The sequence below is a fragment of the Oryzias latipes genome, chromosome 23 (assembly GCF_053564925.1).
Source record: "Oryzias latipes strain Hd-rR chromosome 23, Olatipes_Hd-rR_3.1".
NCBI classification, from domain to species: Eukaryota; Metazoa; Chordata; class Actinopteri; order Beloniformes; family Adrianichthyidae; genus Oryzias; species Oryzias latipes.
In genome coordinates, this window is record NC_136259.1 from 10,336,185 (window position 1) to 10,342,819 (window position 6,635).

Here is a 6,635-nt window from a genome sequence, read left to right on the forward strand (position 1 = left end):
CTAACCTATGAAGCATGTGTGAAGACTGTTAGAAAGTAGAGTCCTTTGGACATAAACCCACACAGAAAGCTCACAGCCAGGAACTGAACCAGGGCCTTCGTGCTGTGAGACGAGAGTGCAAACCACTACACCATAAAGCCCACATCAGAATGACACGAGTGGTAATTTCATTACCTGTGATATTACAAGTGTGAATGCTTTAAGGTTTTGGCTTGATGCTAAAAATAACATAATGATTTAAAACTTTTTTAAGCAAAAACGTTGAATCAATTTACAAATAAAGTTTGCAAAAGCATGAAAAGAACTTGTAACCTTTGTGCTATCCTACGGAGTCAAGATGACCTGACCTATCCTGAAACCTCCAGGTTACTTAGGAAACAAGATGAAAACAAGGAATAATGCCTAATGGTAATTTAATGATACCAAAGAGCAGCCAAAATACAAGAGAAGTGATAGGGGAATAGGAGCAACATTGAAAAGGTCTAACTTTTTATCAAATGTGTAATACTTAAAAATGAACATGTGAACTGAAAAGGCTTGTTGCATTTATTAACCTGTTTTACTATAGAAAGATCTATGCGTGTATTCAATTGAAAGTGTTATGCTGCATTCAGAAACATGATTCGAGGCTCAAATTCGCTTTGGGCACCTCTCTTATGATGCACGTTAAATTCGCTGCTCAACACTTATCCAAAAACGTCTTTATAAACCTGAAGCTCCCGCCACATGTGGGATGAGCTACTGTCAAAAGTTTTTAGCCTTGTGGCTACATAAACGTTGGTAGAGGTAGATAAAGAAATAGTGCTGAAGCTGCAAAAGTGTCTCCAGTCAGTCTGTGAGGCAGAAACTGCAACTGCTGCTGGTTGACAAGACAGAGACAGCAGAAACACAGCCCCACACACTCTGCCCCAAACACTCCAATAATGTTTCTAAACTGTAAGTCTGATTGCAGTATTATTATTTATTTATTTTTGGTTTTTAAATGGAATAATTCAGCCATCTAAACTTAATTTGTTTCAAGCCTAAAATTTGTAGGTTGAATTGATTCAGAGGATCATGGGAAAGGGTCATGGGGTCAGATGAGTCCAAAATAAAACTTTTTGGTCTTAATTCCAGTCGCCGTGTTTGGATTAAGAAGAATGATGAGTACCATCCCAACAACACCATCCCTACTGTGAAGCATGGGGGTGGTAGCATCATACCTTGGGGGTGTTTTTCTGCACATGGGACATGGGACAGGACGACTGCACTGTGGTAAAGAGAGGATGACCGGGGCCATATAAAGCCAGATTTTGGGAAACAACATCCTTCCCTCATTTAGAGCAGTGTTTCCCAACACTGTCTTGCATGTTTTCCATGTTGTCCTGCTTACGTGTTTAAACAGGGTTGGATTGAAAAAAGTTCAAGGGTTGGGAAACACTGAGTTAGAGGATTAAAGGTGGGCCATGGCTGCGTCTTCCAACATGAGAATGACCCAAAGCACACAGCCAAGAGAACCAAGGAGTGGCTCTGTAAGACACATATCCAGGGTCTGGAGTGGCCTAGCCAGTCTCCAGACCTCAACCCAATTCAAAATCTTTGGAAGAAGCTCAAACTTTGTGTTTTTCAGCTCAGTCCAGAAACCTGACTGATCTAGAGAAGATCTGTAAGGAGGAGTGGGGCTGCTTTAATCCAGCCTTCACACGTCTGCCTCTGCTGTCAATCCGCGCAGCCAGGGGGCGGAGGGGGTCTGGTTTGGGGACCACAGGATTTACTCTCTGCTTGTTGGGATGATGTTGTCCTGTTGGCTTCATCAAGCTGGGACCTCCAGCGTGAATTGGGGCGGTTTGCGGCCGAGTGTGAAGCGGCTGGGATGACGGTCAGCACCGCTAAATCTGAGGGCATGGTTCTCGACCGGAGAAAGGTAGTTTGCCATCTCTCAGTGGGTGGAGTGTCCCTGCCCCAGGTGGAGGAGTTTAAAAATCTTGGGGTCTTGTTCACGAGTGAGGGAAGACCAGAGCGTGAGATTGACAGGCGGATTGGAGCAGCGTCCATAGTTATGCAGTCGCTGTATCGGTCCGTTTTCGTGAAGAGAGAGCTGAACCAAAAAGCAAAGCTCTCAATGTACTGATCGATCTTCGTTCCAATACTCACCTATGGTCAAGAGCTATGGGTCATGACCGAAAGAACGAGGTCCCGAATACAAGCGCCTGAAATTAGGGTGGCTGGGCGCTCCCTCAGAGATAGAGTGAGAAGCTAGGTCACCCGCTGAGAGCTCGGAGTAGGACCGCTTCTCCTCCACACCGAAAGGAGTCAGTTGAGGTGGCTCGGGCATCTAGTCCGGATGCCTCCTGGACGCCTCCCTGGGGAGGTGTTCCAGGCATGTCCCACTAGGAGGAGGCCCCGGGGAAGACCCAGGACATGTTGGAGAGATGATGTCTGCCGGCTAGCCTGGGAACTAGAGGTGTCTATTGGCAAGAGTCTGGTGATACGATACGTATCCCAATACGCGCCCTGCGATACAATACGTATCGCGATATTTCACCGAAACATGTTTTCTCTCTTTTTTTTAAAGAACATGACTTTGAAAAAACACTACCGAAATTTCAATGTCTTCCGTTGTAATAAAATGGTCAAAATCAGTTTAATTGATGATCACAATGTTAAGCACTGCAACTGTATCTCATTTCCACAAAAAAATATTTTTCATTATAAGAAAAAAAAAAGAATTAATGTGCCTTAAGCAATATGTTTCTATTGGGGAAATAAAATGTCGTTTTATTTTCAACATTGCTAAACGTAGTTTCTCCAGTTTTAAACGGTTCAGGAGCCTGAATGGTGCTTCAAAAATGGGGGGAGGGGGCCACTGGTTCTTTCCAAAAAACAATAAATTGTGATGATGAGGCAGCATGACAGAATGAAGGAAAGCTGCTTTAATGTGACAAAGATGTGCAGCCACGCTTTCTCACACGCGGAAGTAAACTGGTAACGCTGGTCGCCACGATGTTGGCCTTTTTTCAGAGCGTTGTACACATCCCTCGGATCGACCAGGTCGCTGAACTAGAATATATTTCTTAGAGGTTCTGCAGAACTTTGGCCCGCTTCGACGAAAGCATTTTAGCCGATGCTTAGTGCGTTAGCCTATTAGCCGCTGCGCTGCTTCACTCGTTTTTTTCTGAGCCACTAAAAAGCACCGCAATCCTCGTTTTTATATGTTGCTGGCAGTAACATGGCACAGAGTTTCTGTTTGGTACCCATCCCAAGTCAAAACGAAGTAGTTCATGTCTCATAACAACAGAACAAGCTGCCTCTGGCTGCAGTCTTCCTGTTGTCCTGCGTAGTGTAGAGCTGCTCAAAGAGGCTCCGTGTACTCTGCTGCCAACTAGCGGTCAGAGAGTGAAGTGGACAACATGAGTCAGACACTAAAGGACTCTCAGGAATATTTAAAGAAATATCGGACTGACCCTTTTGAATCGATACGAGTATTGCAAAGTGAAATATCGCAATATTTTGCCGAATCGATTTTTTCTAACACCCCTACTGGGAACGCCACGGGGTCCCCCCAGAGGAGCTGGAGGAAGTGGCCGGGTTGAGGGAAGTCTGGGCATCTCTGCTTAGACTGCTGCCCCCGCAACCTGGTCCCAGATAAGCGGAGGAAGATGGATGGATGGATGAATTTACATTTACAATGAAAGGCATAACTATATTCAGGTAGAGGTTTTTCATACTCTTAAAAAAAAAAGAAAAAGGTGTTCAGGTACAATTTCGTGATACGTATCGTATCATGGGACGTGTCTCGGGATAGGTATGCAAATACACACACCTACTCTGGACATTGCACTTTTTGCCACAGCTGGCATTGATGTGCTGTCCTGGATGAGTGGCACTACCTGGGCCACTTGTGTGCTTTGTAGACGCTTTCTCATGGTACCACTAGTGACATCACTGTCGCATTCAAAAGTCACAAAAACATCAGCCAGAAACCATGAGGACGGAGAAGTTGTCTGTGGTCACCACTTGCAGAATCACACCTTAACCCTTGTGCTATCTTAGATGACCCCACCCTTACTTTGACGTGTTCTCCCTACCATGACAAAGGTGGATAAAGGTGAAAAGATTTCATGTAATCCATGGACAGCAGTGAAGATCACAAATCATTGAAGAAAAAAGGTTTAGCGCCCCAACCTTTTTGTCACCGCGGATTGGTACAACGCAAGACACGTTTACCGCGGACTGGGGGGGGGGTTGAGGTGCAGCGCAAGGCATGTTTACCGCTGCCTGTTAGAGGCAGATTTCCGGATTTTCCAGATTTTTTAGCGGGTGCAGGTTCCTCTTCTGTCCCTTCATTGGACCGTTTCCCCTTGTTTTTTGCCCATTTTGGTTGTTTGGGTTTAATTTTAGCGGGGTGTATCACATGATGTTTGGTGTGTCACGACTTTGACGTGCGTTAAGTGTGACGGATGTAACAGAGAGAATCTGGTCACTTTTCAAAATAAAACGTTTTTTTCGAAAAAACAGTAAAATGGAAATTATTTTTTCTTTCTGTTCGTCCCGGTGCCAAAATTTCCCGCGGACCGGTACCGGTGCCAAGTGTCCTGCGGCCCGGTACCGGTCCGCGGCCCGGTGGTTGGGGACCACTGGTCTAGATGACCCAACTCCCAATGTTAAAATGCCTAGGATAGCACAAGGGTTAATGGGATGTGTGTGGGTGATGACCTATTGTTTCCTCCTGTTGTCTATTTCACTTCCACAAAAATGATTGAAATCGACGTCAGTCATTGTTGCTTCCTAATTGAACAGTTTGATTACACAGAAGTGGGAATGACTTGGAGTAACATTGAGTTGTTCAGGAGTTCCCTAATTTTTTGAGCAGTGTATAGTTGTTCTTAACACACACACTCAACATATCTGCAAAGATGCAGCTCTTGGTTTTTTGTCCTTTAGAGCAAACATTGACTTATCTTCCAGCGTATCATTTATGCACATCTCCCATGTGAGCGGAAGCCGCAGGCCTGTAATGGGCAACCGCTGCCCATCTGAACCAGCAGCTCCCTCCAGACTCAGGATATTGGGTAATGTCTGAATCCCTTGCTTACTGGCAGCACCAGCTGTCTGCTAATGCAATTGTTGCAGCGGTGAAGGATATTGGAGTTCCTTCAGCCAAAGCTTGAACTATGATGGGAACAAACTTAAGAGTTCCTTAAGCAGCTGTGCACTGAATTTGTGTGACATTTGCTTTCATGCTTGGAGCACATCCACATGTAGAAAAGACCAAGTATGTGCAGTTCGTACGGTTCTGCCAACTTTACTGACAGGATTAACACATTTTTCCCTTTATATTTTCTGATTTAAGATTCTATCAAACCTCTAGCAAAGGTGTCCATTTTTTAGGCTGTGTTTGGCTTGGAGGTTTGCTGGAATTAAGACAAGGATTCTAAAATAAAATTCACTGATAAACCAGGAGTTACCTAACGTTGTTTGATTGATTTTTCTCAATGTATCCTTTCGGTAAAGAGTCTGACTAAATAACAGACCTATGAGGAATTTCCAAAAGTTTTTATTTTTGGAATGTGTTGGGCTGCTAAAACTTTCTGCTGTTTCTGACGCGTGGCAAATGCAGGGATCAGGCATTTTAACTTTCACAGGGCTCCTTTTTATATGAGATTCTGTGCATTTGTTCAAAGCAAAAACTCACTCCTGAGGATCAATGAAGTGCAGAAGCTCATAAACGCCCCCAAAACCTGCCTTGATTGCCTGCAGTGATTGCTTCCTTCTGTGCTCAGGCACCGTTAAGTGAACCGTGCAACAGCAATTTGTTCCATCATATTATGCGATCAAACCAGATCTGTACCACGCTAAAGGACACTGAACCGCAACCTGGCCCACCTTTCCAAGCTGACCTTTGCAAAGTCTTCTTGATCACACCTCAGAAGGGAAAAGAGCTATTGCTTTAGACCAGGGGTCCTCATTACGTCGATCGCGATCGACCGGTCGATCTTCAAAGACATCAAGGTAGATCGCAGGCCAGCAAAGATTAATAACCAAAAAAATAAAAGAGTACTTCTAAAAAATCTGTCAACGAATCAAAATCCTCACAGAGAAATAAAGGACTTGACTGACCTGCAGAACGGCCAATCGATCATCCTCTGATGCATACGTCACTGTTTATATACACCAAGCGCAAATTCTGTCATCAGGCAGTCGCTACTTGCCCCGCGGCACTCAAGTCCCCAGCAGAAGACCACTCCAGACGACTGGAGTGTTTCGCCCGTGAGTCTCCTCCTGCTCCGTGGTCCCCCTCACCCCTTCCGTGGCATGCGCTCCTCACGTAGCCAGCAGGCTTAGAAGCCATGTTCCCCCCATTGCACGCTATACAGGAGAGCATGACATACGATAGTCGCTGCTTTCTGTTTTTGCAATAAAACGCCTCATCTGTTAATGAAAAAGTATCTTTGTATAATCTTACTGTGTAGTTTTTGAATTATCATTACATAAACAATGTAATGTATTAATTGTTCATAATACTGTTTATTTACCAGGATTTTAGTCTCAAAATACTATATACATATATATATATATATATATATATATATATATATATATATATATATATATATATATATATATATATATATATATATATATATATACACACA